This window comes from Mauremys mutica, unplaced genomic scaffold (genome assembly GCF_020497125.1).
Source record: "Mauremys mutica isolate MM-2020 ecotype Southern unplaced genomic scaffold, ASM2049712v1 Super-Scaffold_2380, whole genome shotgun sequence".
In the NCBI taxonomy this organism is placed as follows: Eukaryota; Metazoa; Chordata; order Testudines; family Geoemydidae; genus Mauremys; species Mauremys mutica.
The window spans coordinates 1153072-1165906 of NW_025423354.1; the positions used below are offsets into that span (position 1 = coordinate 1153072).

The 12835-nt window shown below is 51.9% G+C and overlaps 1 pseudogene; it reads left to right on the forward strand.

Annotated features, from left to right (window-relative positions):
• The first annotated feature begins 6553 nt into the window (after nucleotides 1-6553).
• Nucleotides 6554-10560, forward strand: LOC123361488 (annotated as a pseudogene).
• Nucleotides 10561-12835: the final 2275 nt, after the last annotated feature.

Below are 12835 nucleotides of genomic sequence, written 5' to 3' on the forward strand. Positions count from 1 at the left end.
CCTCGCCGGCGCCAGCCGGGGGGAGCCTGGGGCTGCGGGCGGGCGGGCGGGGAGCCGGGCTTCTCCCGGGGAGGCGAAGCGCCCAGACCGCACAGACCCCCTGCCGGAAAGTTCCCCTGCAACTTTCCCACCCCCGCCGGCTCTCCCCGGGCTGCAGCCCCCGCTAACCCCCCACTCCTGCTTCCGTCTTCCCCACTGAAACCAGCCACCTCTACTTTAAGAATGTAGGTGTATTCTTATTGCTAAACTAGTTATAGAGGTATAAAAGAGAATCAAAATCACTGTCTGTGGAATGGCCTTCTCTTACTGTGACAGTCTGAGGCCTTCAGCCAAGATGTAGTTAGGCAGCCATAAGCTGGGAAGTGTGTGGTCACATCCTCACATTCCAAACTAGTCCCATTGAAATAAGGTGCTATTGGGCTGATAGGAATACAATCCTGGCCTGATATTTCTATCACCTCCAGAGAAAGAGAAGAGCCTAGAAGATGTAAAAGGAAACCTGGTTTGATAGCATCCTGTCTGGCAAGAACTCACTTATCAATAGACACAGCTGGAAACCCTTATGTCTATATCTATGTAGTTGTGAAATCCTCACTTCTGTATTGTTTTGTATGTTTATTTGCATGGTCTCTGTCTGGTTCTGTGATTGTTTCTGTCTGCTGTATAAGTCATTTTGTTGGGTGTAAACCAATGAAGGTGGTGGGGTATAATTGGTTAAATAACCATGTTACAATATGTTAGGGTTGGTTAGTTAAATTTCAGTAAAATGATTGGGTAAGAAATAGCTAAGCAAAACGCAGGTTCAATCAGGAAGGGGGGGAATGGGCACAGGGACTGGGGGTGGGGGAATTGGGATCATGTTTTGCTAAAGAGGGAATGGAATCGGGATGGGAACAGGAACAGGGCCACAGGCAAGGCTCTGTGGTGTCAGAGCTGGGAAGGGGGACACTAAGGAAGGAAACTGGAATCATGCTTGCTGGAAGTTCACCCCAATAAACATCGAATTGTTTGCGCCTTTGGACTTTGGGTATTGCTGCTCTCTGTTTTAGTTTGGATTCAAAGTCTCTAGGTCTTGCTGTGTCACCCTGCCTCTGGGTTTGGTGCTTGATCACCCGTCAATTGCAGGCGTGACTGTCAGCCTGGGACCTGGCTTTGATCTTCCTTCTGTTGTTTCTTTCTTTTTAGGGTGGATGCTAATGCTGCCCCCCCCCGGTGCCCTTGGCGCCCCCCTGACCCCCAATGGCGAGTGCTGCCCCCCAGTGCCCCCTGCGCCCCCCTGACCCCCAACGGCGAGTGCTGACCCCCCGTGCCCCCTGCGCCCCCCTGACCCCCAACGGTGAGTGCTGCCCCCCCCGGTGCTCCTGGCACCCCCTGACCCCCAATGGCGAGTGCTTCCCCCCCCCGGTGCCCCTGGCGCCCGCCTGACCCCCAGCAGTAACACCCCACTGGCTCCCTTGGCCCATGTGCCCCCCCGTAGCTCCCAGAGCCCCCTGGGGGGTGCCCCGTCTGAAGGTCATGCTCTGCTCTTCCTGCCCATGACCCCTGGACCCCAGGGCCGGCTCCAGGCCCCAGCACGCCAAGCGCGTGCTTGGGGCGGCAAGCCGCGGGGCCGCTCTGCCGGTCACCGGGAGGGCGGCAGGCAGCTCCGGTGCACCTCCCGCAGCCGTGCCTGCGGAGGGTCCGCTGGTCCTGCGGCTCCGGTGGAGCATCCGCAGGCACGTCCACGCGAGGACCACCGGAGCTGCGGGACCAGCGGACCCTCCGCAGGCACGTCTGCGGGAGGTCCACCGGAGCCGCGGGACCGGCGACTGGCAGAGCGCCCCCCGCGGCGTGCTGCCGTGCTTGGGGCAGCGAAATTGCTAGAGCCGCCCCTGCTGGAGCCAGCCCCATGGGGAGACGCACCAACCCCTTCACAGCTGCAGGCTCCCTGGGGAGGGCAAAGAGTTTCCCAGGGGGCAGTGGGAGGACCCAAGGGTTCTGGGGGGAGGGGTTGGGATCTCGGGTGGGGGGGTCCCAAGCCCTTTCTGCGATTGGCCGAAAGCCTGCTGGAGCCTGCACTCCATGGTGCCATCTACCCAATTGCATCTCCTGGCCAGGACACCTCAACCAATCACCTCTTGCTTCTGCCTGGCGCCTTTCACCCATCCATTGTCCAGGGGCTGCCACCCAATCGGATGCACCTGAGAGGTGCCGGGCTGGACCAATCACGGACTCTGTGTGGGGCAGGGAGCCCGCCCGTGGGTGTGGCCAAGGGGCAGTGGCTTTGCAGCAGGGACAGCGGGGGCAGCTGACAGCGGAGTCCTGGGGGCAGCCGCCCCTCCCAACCCAGGGACCCCAGGGGAGTCGCCCAGGGCTGCCCAGAGGATTCCGGGGGCCTGGGGTCTTCAGCGGTGGGGGGCCCCCGCTTTGGCGGTAATTCGGCGGCGGGGGGCCCTTCCGCTCCGGGACCCGCCGCCGAAATGCCCCAGAAACCCGCAGCGGGGCCCCCTCCCGCCGCCAAATTACCGCTTAAGCGGGACCCGCCGCCGAAGTGCAGCCGGGTCTTCGGCGGTAATTCGGTGGCAGGGGGCCCCCGCCGCGGGTCTCCGGGGCACTTCGGTGGCAGGTCCCGGAACGGAAGGGCCCCCCGCTGCCGAATTACCACCGAAGACCGGGCTGTACGTCAGCGGCGGGTCCCGCTTCGGCATTACTTGTCCGGCGGGGAGTCCTTCCGCCCCGGAGCGGAAAGACGCCCCCCGCCGGCGAAGACCGGGAGCAGAAGCAGCTCCGGGGGCCCTGGCCCTGCGAGAGTTTTCCGGGGCTCCCGGAGTGAGTGAAGGACCCCACTCCAGGGGCCTCGGAAAACTCTTGTGGGGGCCCCTGTGTGGCCTGGGGCAAATTGCCCCTTTTGCCCCCTCCCTCTGGGCGGCCCTGGACTCGCCCTGGGGATGTAGCACTGGGGTGACTGGCTCCTAGAGGACGCTGCGTCTCTGTACCTCGTCTGTTCCTGAGGGACCCAGGCATCCGGGCCTCCTGGGGGGACCCTCATGGCCAGCGACAGCTGCCTACTCTCCTACAGGACTCAGGAGTCCGGGCATCTCCACGTGTTCCTGTGAGACCCAGGTGTCTGGCTGTCTCCATGGAGGGGGAACTCATATGCTCCTATGGGGCCAAGGTGCCTGGCCAGCTCCGTGCCCAGGTCCCAGCCCGGGTTAAGTCCTGAAGAGAGGAGTGTCTGACAGGCCCCCTTGCATTCTCCTCCCCCCGCCTGGGGTGGGGGAAGGGGGCAGTGTGTCCTCTTTCTGCCCTCCCCTCCCCCAGGAGCCAGCACTGAGTGGCCCTGCCAGGACCCCTGTCCCAAAACGTGGCCAGAGCCTGAGTGAAACCACAAGCAGCCCCTGGGGAGGTCGCAGCTAAAGCCCGGGATGGAGTCGGCGGAACTCAGCTGGGGGGGGGATTGGCTGCACTAAGACTGGACTCGCAGTGGCCCTCTATGCCTCCCAAAAAGGCTGCGGTGCAGCACCCGCACCCCGCCCTGTGACCCGTGCCGTGTGCCCACCCCTGGCTCCCTGCTGGACCGTGCCCTCTGCCACATCCCCACACGAGCCTCTGCAGCACCCGGCACCCAGCCCTGTGACCCCTGCAGTGTTCCCGCCCCTGGCTCCCTGCTGGACTGTGCCCTCTGCCACATCCCCACACGAACCTCTGCAGCACCTGGCACCCCACCCTATGCCCCTGCCGTGTGCCCGCCCCTGGCTCCCTGTTGGGCCGTGCCCTCTGCCACATCCGCACACGAACCTCTGCAGTGCTCTCTACTTAGGACTCTCAGTAGCAGCCTCACAGAAGCTGCAACTAGTACCAAATTACTCATATGAAGAACATCCCCCCACATCTTAACGTTGATCTGTTAATCTTTTACCTGCAATCAGGGAATATTGCAGATTATGTATTCCTTACGCCATCCAATCTTAAACTGAATTTTGCACCCCTTGAAATCTGTACATTATTCCCCGATAACCAGAAACTTCTATGCTTAAACTCTGTACCATTCACTTTTTTAAAACATCATCTTAATAATATTTTTAAATCCATCTCCCTGAGAGGCGACTCCCTCCCCTGGCTTTGAGGTGTATGCGTGGTGTCTTTTCAAGTCAATGGGTATAACTGAAGGTAGCATGCCAATGACCCATCACCCGTTGGCTCTACCACTGCTCAAAACCTGGCTCCTTTTCTGCTCCTGGCAGAGGCAGGCACTACCCTCACTGACAACAATGGCAATCAGAGCTATTTGCCCCCAGGCTGAATTTAGCCCTCTGTCTCTTTTGTAAAATCTCTTTAGAAAACATATCTTTCTCCTTTGTCTCTGCCACACTAGGAGGTCTGCTCATGAAAAGCAATGTGCGGAGCTCGGTATTAAGATTATTATAGTATTAAAATTAACATTTTGAGTGGTGCACTTTGCAAAGCCAAAGGTGCAGGTGAATGATCAATATGGACCCATATATGTGTAATTTTTATTGACATAATAGATCAGTTTTGCCAATTAAAGTAACAATGACAATAAATAATATTTGTCTTTGTTTATTAATTAAACTCTTAGGTCCCAATCCAAAAGGCACATGCTTCAATTTGACATCATAATTTCATGGCACTACCCATATACATAAAGTTAAGCCTGTGTATACTTCTTTGCAGGGCCTTATTTTTTGATGCAGTTTCTTTATTATTATTTATAATAATAATATCCAGTTCTACCATAGGGCGTTTCATCAGTAAATCTCAAAGCAAGTAAGTATTGTTGGCCCAGATCTATTGATTTCAATATCTTTGTGGATCTGGGCCATTATCTCCATTTGACAGCTGGGGAAACTGAGGCACAGAGTGATGCTGCAACTTAAGCAATGGCATTATTAATTGTCATTACCATTTTATTATCCTTTAACATGATAATAGAGCACAATAGCAATATTTACTATTTAAGGCAATAGCAAATATGTGAAAATAAATATATTAAGGATGACATGACTATGTTGCAACACACAGTGCGCATGCTGGAGTTGTGGGAGTCAACAGGAGTTTTGCCAGTGTCATTAAAGAAAGTAAGATCAACCCCCACTAATAGTTTTATTTATTTAAATTAGGAATGTGAAGAATGCCTGATGGGGAATTGACCCTACTGACCCGGCATGGGGGAGGGGAACGAGACAGCCACGGTTTGTGCTGTTTCTTTAGTTCATGCATCCTTTTAGCCTGATTAGGTTTTCTCTGGGTTCCTAGTTCACTGCCCAACTGCCCATGCAATCTAATTTAGGAACAAAATCCCACTTAATTAAGAGTTCATCAAAGTGGGCTGTTACTGTGGGCAGCACACCAAAGGCTCCAGCCTGTTGGAGCTTATTTAAGAGCTGTGAGCTGTCTCCTAGCCATGGCACCATATCTAATACACTTAGCACCTAGTTCTAGGAGGTAGCCTCAGCGACTGCCCGTTGGGGGTGGGGGTTCGAGCACCCCCCCCAGGTGCCTTTGTTCCCAAGTGATTTGGCTGCAGATCTATGCTGGCTCAACTCCACAAGAGGTTTGCAGTGGTATTTTCGCTGGAGGTTTGTGTGTATGTCTGGTGCCAAATTCCTGATACCTTTGAATTCTTTTAGGAGGGGGTGTCTGGTGCCTGCTGTGTCTCATTCCCCCTTTCTTTGAGTGATTTCATTGCGGGGGGGGGGGTGTCTGGTCTGTGTGTGTGGGAAGCTATTGTCTCTGTCTCTGGATTATTTTGCAGGGAGAAGGGGCATGGAAAAAAATTCACCAATCAAATTCAAAGGCATCGTGCCCCCCCCCCTTAAATCAAAGGCTGTATGCACTAGCAAGGGGTGCCTCCCTATGTTTCCAAAATGTATACTCAAAAAGGACCTGATCCTGACACTGAAGTCAAGGGGGGGGGAGGTTTACCATTTACTTATTAATGGAAATAATGGCAGGCCTACTACCCATTCTTAAAGTGAGAAGGAAATTCTGTAGTTATCCTTCCTTGAATATTAAAATGTTTCCACTCTGCATAAAGGATAGCCAAATTTTAGGCACCTTTCTGCCAATCTGAGTAAGTCTGTTCCAGAGTGCTGGCCATTTAATGGCCTGTCTACCTCACTTTTATTTAATAATACTTTACACATCAGAGGAAAGGGAATCAATAATTGTCTATCTCTTATTGATTATCTGTCTTAATTATCCAGCCATGGAACTGATCTGCTGTTGATATAATACTGTCAACATACTCATACAACATACAGTGTTTGTAAACTATCCAAATTGAGCTTTTTTTTTCACTCCGCCCCCATCCCCTTCACACCCTTCTGTACTCTTCCTCCTTCCAATCCACAGACACTCCCCTCCAATCAACTTACTTTTAACATGACAATGGCCTTGAAAATGCTCTCTAATCAAGGCAAAGTTAGGAAGGGCATAAATCTACCCCCCACTCTATGGGCATCTGTGTGTGTCTTTGTCTGATAGAGTCTACCCCTCTCCATCTCCACCTTGTCTTCTCTGAGGTTAGGGGTTTATTTGGGGGTAACGTTCCCCAAACACAAACATCCATGAGTGCCCACCTGGCAATGCCCCCCTACCAGCCTTACCCAGCCGGGGTAGGAACTGGAATAAGGTATGGCGACTACTATTGGAACTGCCCAGCGGAGATGGACAATGTCCCCCACAAAGAGGCAGCAGATGCTGATGTCCCAGTCCCAGAGCCAGAGGAGAAGACCCTCCATAATCCAGGTACGCCAATTTTGGAATGACTGAAAATTATCATCATCAATCTTGCTGTCTGGAATGACTCAACAAGGGGCGGGTGTGGGAGAGCTCATCTCAATAGCTTTCCTCTATCTCCATAGCCAAGTGACCTCCCCCTCTCCCCAAAAGATTCTGCTACCTTATTTTTTAGGGAGGAACAGGGAGTCCGAAACGCTGTCTAATCTGGGGGAAGATCGACCCAAACTAGCTTAGAGGGTATTTCATGGGGGGCTTAAGCACCCACTCCTAGGTGCAATAACCAGTCCTGTCTGGCAGCAAGTTGGTGCGGGTGGGTGGACGCCCCTCAGAACAGACCCAGAGCAGAACTAGAAAGGTTGGTGTCCAGGGCTGCTTGGACATGTGGTTGGAAGGCTCTAGCTAAAGGCCCGCTCCTGCTCTCCTGGATGCTAAATGCCAACGCTGCCTTCAGTGGGGGGAAGCCAGACGTGTTTAAATCCGAGTTGTGTGGGGGTGCGGGGGGCTGTTCAGAGAGAAGCCGGGCGAGGGGTTGCGGGGGGCTTGGGAGGGACCCACTTTCCGATGGGGATTGGTACATGTCTGGCCCGGGAAGGGAAACCACCAGCCCCGACCCCTCTTGTCTGGTCCCGGCCATTTGCAGCTCGGGCACTGGGCTGTCCTTCTTGGACCAATTCCAGTCCGCAACAGGCCGGGGCGCGCCCGCTGAAAGCTCCAGCGTGGAAAGCGGGGGCGCTGTGGCCCCGCCTGTGGCTAACCGGGCGCGAGAGCCTGTGGGGGGTGCAGGGAGAAGTAGCAATAAGCCCCCCCCCCGGTGGTGGGGCAGGGCTCGAGGTCCCAGGAGGCGGGTGAGGCGCCAGGGAGGGCACCGCGGTGATCCAGACCCAGGAAGGGAGGCAGGCTCTAGCCATTGTCCTGGCTCCACTTCTGGACCAAATCAGGCCTTGCTCCCTTCCTGGGAGGAGGCGAAAGGGCCTGAGTCGGGGGCTGTGAGGGGTGCGATCTCTGCACAGGGATCGGCTCCCAGGGCTGGGTGGGGGACAGGTAGCTCCTTGGTGGTGTCTCTAGCGAGGGTGGCCCAGAGCTCCCGGAGCCCAGCCAGGCTGCGAAGGTGCTGCTGAGTCTGTCATGCTGCTGGTGTCTGGCTCTTGTGGATTCCCAAGGCGCATGCAGACTCCTGGGGCTCCTTCGGGTCCCCCCCCCCCCCCGTGCCTGTCCCACGGACAACACCGGGGAGAAAAGAGCGAATTCAGGCTGTTCCCAGCCCTCAGGAGCCAATTTACCCCCCGGGGCCAATGGGGAATTGCTCTGTACAGCGCCTTCCCCGAGGCTGCCCTGCATCTTGCTCTCCAGGCTGATCTGCGCTGTTACTACTTCGGGCACGTTCTCCCCCTGGCTCCGGCCCCAGCATTTCTTTCTAATAGGAATTGTAGCAGCTGGCGCCGTGGTGGCGTTTAACCCTAGAGCCCGCAGTGCCAGGAACCCCCATCAGGCGTCGCCAGAGAGCGCTTCAGTTTTCGCGGCTGTTTGTGCGGGGTGTGCCCGCAGCGAGGTTGAGACACCCCGTTAAGTCGTGTGACCCTTTGCCGTTACATGCAATAGGCACGTTTCCCGAGCAGGGAGCTCAGGCACCGACCAAAAGCAAATCGGTATCCCCTAGGGATGAACGTCTCCTGTCACGCTGCAGGCGCCCTTAATGCGCCACTTTCCTTTCTCCCTCCCTAGAGCTCTCTCCAGCTTCCTCCAGCTCGGGAACACCCCGGACTCAGCCAGCAGCCCCAACACGAAACCCCCATCCCCACACCCTGCGATCCGCATGGGTGGGGTGGAATGCGGGGGAGGGGTGAAGAAGGCCAAGAGCCGCAGGGCCTTCTCCCAGGAGCAGCTGCAAACCCTGCACCAGCGGTTCCAGAGCCAGAAATACCTCAGCCCCCAGCAGATCCGGGAGATGGGCTCAGCCTTGGGGCTCACTTACAAGCAGGTGAACACCGAGATCTGCTTCTGTAGAGTGTTGGCATCCTAGTGGCTGGGCTGCATCCCTGATTTGAGGTGGGGTCTTACAAACATGGTCGGTTTTTCAGTGGGAGAGCTCCAAGGCAAGGCCAGATTCCCCACTGTCTCGTCTCTTCTGTTGTAATTTACATCTGTGCAAGGAGGCTGTGAAATGCTACCAGTGTCAGAAGTCCCCTCTTGCTCACCTAGGATTAGCCATCCACTTTGCACAGGTGTTCAAGACTCAAGCAAGGGGCATGCAATGAGTCAGTTCCTGCTTGTTCTGTAAGTAGCGTTCACTATACTCTTGGAGCCACTGCTGACCTCATTGCCCCAGCATGAAGGCAGGGGGTGCTGCGCTGCGGAGAAAGTATGGGCAACTTAGGTGTACTCTCTACTCTCAGTACTGACACTAGTGTTACAGTGTCATCCTGTTGGGTGCTGTGCTGCAGAAAGCCGCGTGGATGACTCTAATTTAGGACTGACCCATCTTTCATACAAAAATGGAGGTTCTAACTATTTGTGATCATGAAAGAACCTGTGGTAATTTGCAGTAGGGGTGTCTGTCCCAGTGATTGTAATTATATTTGACCTCCCTACATTCTCCCATTTTCAGCTGGATATAGTGGTGTTCTTCACTTCCTAAATTGTTGTATATAATTGCTATGGCCTGCCATGTTCCAGCCCAGAGGTGGCTGCATTTCAGTGCTGGGTGAAGCAATCTCTTTATGTATTGTCTATAAATATTTTGTGAGCTCTGTCTAAAAAGGGATTTTTATGCCCTATCATGTCCAGGTAAAAACATGGTTTCAAAACCAACGGATGAAGTTTAAACGATGCCAGAAGGAAACTCAGTGGATGGAAAAAGGGACACGCCTATCCCAAGTAAGAAGAGGTTTAATTATGGGCAGTTACCAAGGGGACCTATAATATCTATCTAATGTACGTGTTTGCTATCCAGTTAATATGGGATGCTCATGGGCTTAGTAACCAGCCCTTGCTCAGTGTTTCCAGTACAGCATTCATTCAGTCTCAGTTTACTGTATCATGTCATTTAAGCCTACATTGGGGATTGAATGGATCTGGGGGAAGGAGAGCAGAACTTTCCACTTCTAGGATCTCAGGTCGAGGGACTGGTTAGATTAGAGAATGGCATATGGACACCAGTTGCAATCCAGTCAACCCAGGAGGAGCAGGGGATCTTTCACCTCTAGGATATTGGTACTTGTATTGTGGTAGTGCATAGATCTTAGGGCCCCAGTGTGCACTGGAGATGTATATAAAGAAAAGGCAGTCCCTGCCCCAAAGAGTTTATAATCTCCTGGTTTGTGCTATTGGAGCCTCAGTACTGTTTGCTTATACCTGTGTATTGAACCACCTTCTCTCTCTCTCTCTCTCTCTCCCCCAATGGATTTCATCAGGCAGGTTACCTGGATTTCAACCCCAGTTATCACCAGGGTTGTCCAGTTAGTGCCAGCAGGAACATCCAGACTGTGACCAATGTGCATCAGAGCTATGGTAGCAGCCAGACCTATGGGAGTGGCCAGAGCCTGTATCCCTTCGTGGCTATCGAGGAGGAGGGGTTCTTTGGGAAAGCCGGGGGAGCCTGCAGCGCCCAGCAGGCAATGGGCTTCTTCAGCCAGCAAAAGATGAACTTTTATCATGGCTTCCCAGCGAACATGGATTATGCCAGCATGGAGACAGAAGATGGGCTACCACTTCCAGAATGCCTCTGTCAACGCGACGTCCTTCCTGAGTAGAGCTGGGTGCCAGCAGTACCAGTCAGCATGGCACCCTCAAGGGACGCAAAGCAACTATAACCCTTAGGCCTCTCCTTCTTCTTTCCCTCTCCCAGTCTTTCTTCTGTTTCTCTTATCCAGCCTCTGTTTTTTAGGGCCCTGACCCTGACTCCTGAGATGTGTGGAGTCCCCCAGCTCCCATTGACTCCAGTGGAGGGGCTTGGCACCTTGCAGGATGGTTAGGGTCTCTCTCTCCTTCTCTTCTTTAAGAGGTGCCTGTCTGGGTCTGACTCAAGGTGTGCTGCATGGCTCTGAAGTTGGCTTTCCTCATATGGACCCTGGCTGGCTCCAGGAATAGGCTCTGTATGTGTGTGGAAAGCCATGTTCATGCAAGAAGTGTGTGAATGTTGGAACTGGAGACAACAGAGTCTACACCAGTGAGTCCTTTCCCTACCCTCATGCCCTAGTACAGGTGTATCCTTTCTGTAGATCCTTTCCAGAGCTTGGTCCAGTTCTTGTTTGAAATTAACTGATTTTAATTACAACACGGAATGCAAAGTGTACACTGCTCACTTCATAATATTATTTTTAATTACAAATATTTGCACTGTAAAAAAAACAAAACCAAACAAAACCAAGCATGGGGTTTTCTCTGGGTAAGATGCTTCCACCCTTCAGCAGACCCCTCACTGTTAGAAAATGTTCTTGATTATGCAACCTGAAATTTCCCCCCTTTCTGTGTTCCCTCCCTCCACCCGCCAACCTTCATAACATTTGAACATCCTTCAACAGGGGACTCTCTCTCCAACCCTGACCAGGGGCTAGATTTGATCATCTATACTCTTAAAACATCTCCGATTTACTATGATCGTAAATAACTGCAATTCCTTTTTAATTAGAACCTGAATATCTATCAAGCAGTGACAAGAGACAGCCTAATCCTCAGGTGGTGCAAATCAGCATAGCTTCATCAACATCACCATTTGCACCAGCTAAGCATCTGGACCACAACAGGGGTGAATGGAATTCAGATTCTCATTTCAATTCATTGTCTAATTAAGAAAGAGAGAGAAAGAGGAGTAGAGGAAGGAAAAGGGGAGGGATGGAAAGATGGAGAAAGTACAAAGTAAGCAAATGTGGTGGATTAGGTTAATATCTTAATCCAAGAAAATTACCTGTAGTGTTTACAAAGTGGCTAACTTCCTTATGTGTGTCAGTCTGTTTCATTCTAACTGCTCTCCCTCCACATCTCCCCTGCTCTACTCTGCTGGCAGGCTCCCAGCCCTACATAACCCTGGCTATGGCATCGCAAGTCATCAGCGCTGAGAGCAACTGATGTCCTCAGGTATCCATCTGATTCTCTTATAGTAGGAATAATGATAGCTCATGCATCTGTACATGAAGGATCCCATAGCACTTCACAAATTACACACAAACGGCACCCCTGGAATGAGGCCACTCTGGGGGCAGGGGGGGGCAGCCAGGCAAAAATAGTCTAGTTATTTCAAACCTGATGCTTAGATCACTTAACCTAGAAATTAGAGGTGGTGGATAAGCCCATTAGATCTTATCTATCCCATTCTCCCAGGGCCAGTGCATGATTGCTCCCTACTGTTTCTTCTCCAATTCTAGTTTTAAGTGACTCTGTTAATGGGGCTTCCCTCACTTTCCTTGGGGAGACATTGCCACAGGCTAATTAGATTACTTATCTATTTCTTTGTTTAAAGTGGGACAGTGTCAGCTTCTCCTGGACTCAATGTTTAAGCATGGGAGTTGGGGGGAGTGAGAGGTTGGAATTAAAAAAAACAAACCCCAACTTGATAGAAATACAATTGTTTTCATAAATGTCTTAAATTTCAATAAAAACAGGTTTAAAAAAAATCAATTGTCCCCTGCAGTGCTGTGGAACTTAAGGTCATGCACAACTTGCAGCTTGTAAAACGGACTCAAAAAAGGAAGTGAAACGGACTAGTTCCACTGTCCCAAGCCAAGTGTAAAAAGTAAACGAACAGCATCAATAGTGAAAAATGGATTACATGTTAAAGATTTGTTTAGTTTGATAGCAGGTGGTGTTGGTAGTTGATGTAGTAGTTTTTGTTGTTAATGTATGATTTTTATCTCAATGCTGTCTTAATATCTGCACAAGGACTTTTTCCTACTTACATTTTTAATGCAAAGTAGATAAATGTTTACTATCATGGATTGCTGTGTTTATTATTTTTCCCATTTATGTTTAAAAAAAAGACTTTTTACTTGCAATGAAATTTAACTTGTTTTGTTATACTGTGTCTGTTTTATCACTTTTTTTTGTTTCTATCTAATGTTTTTATAAACTCGCCTTTTACATTTGAATGGAAAAATAT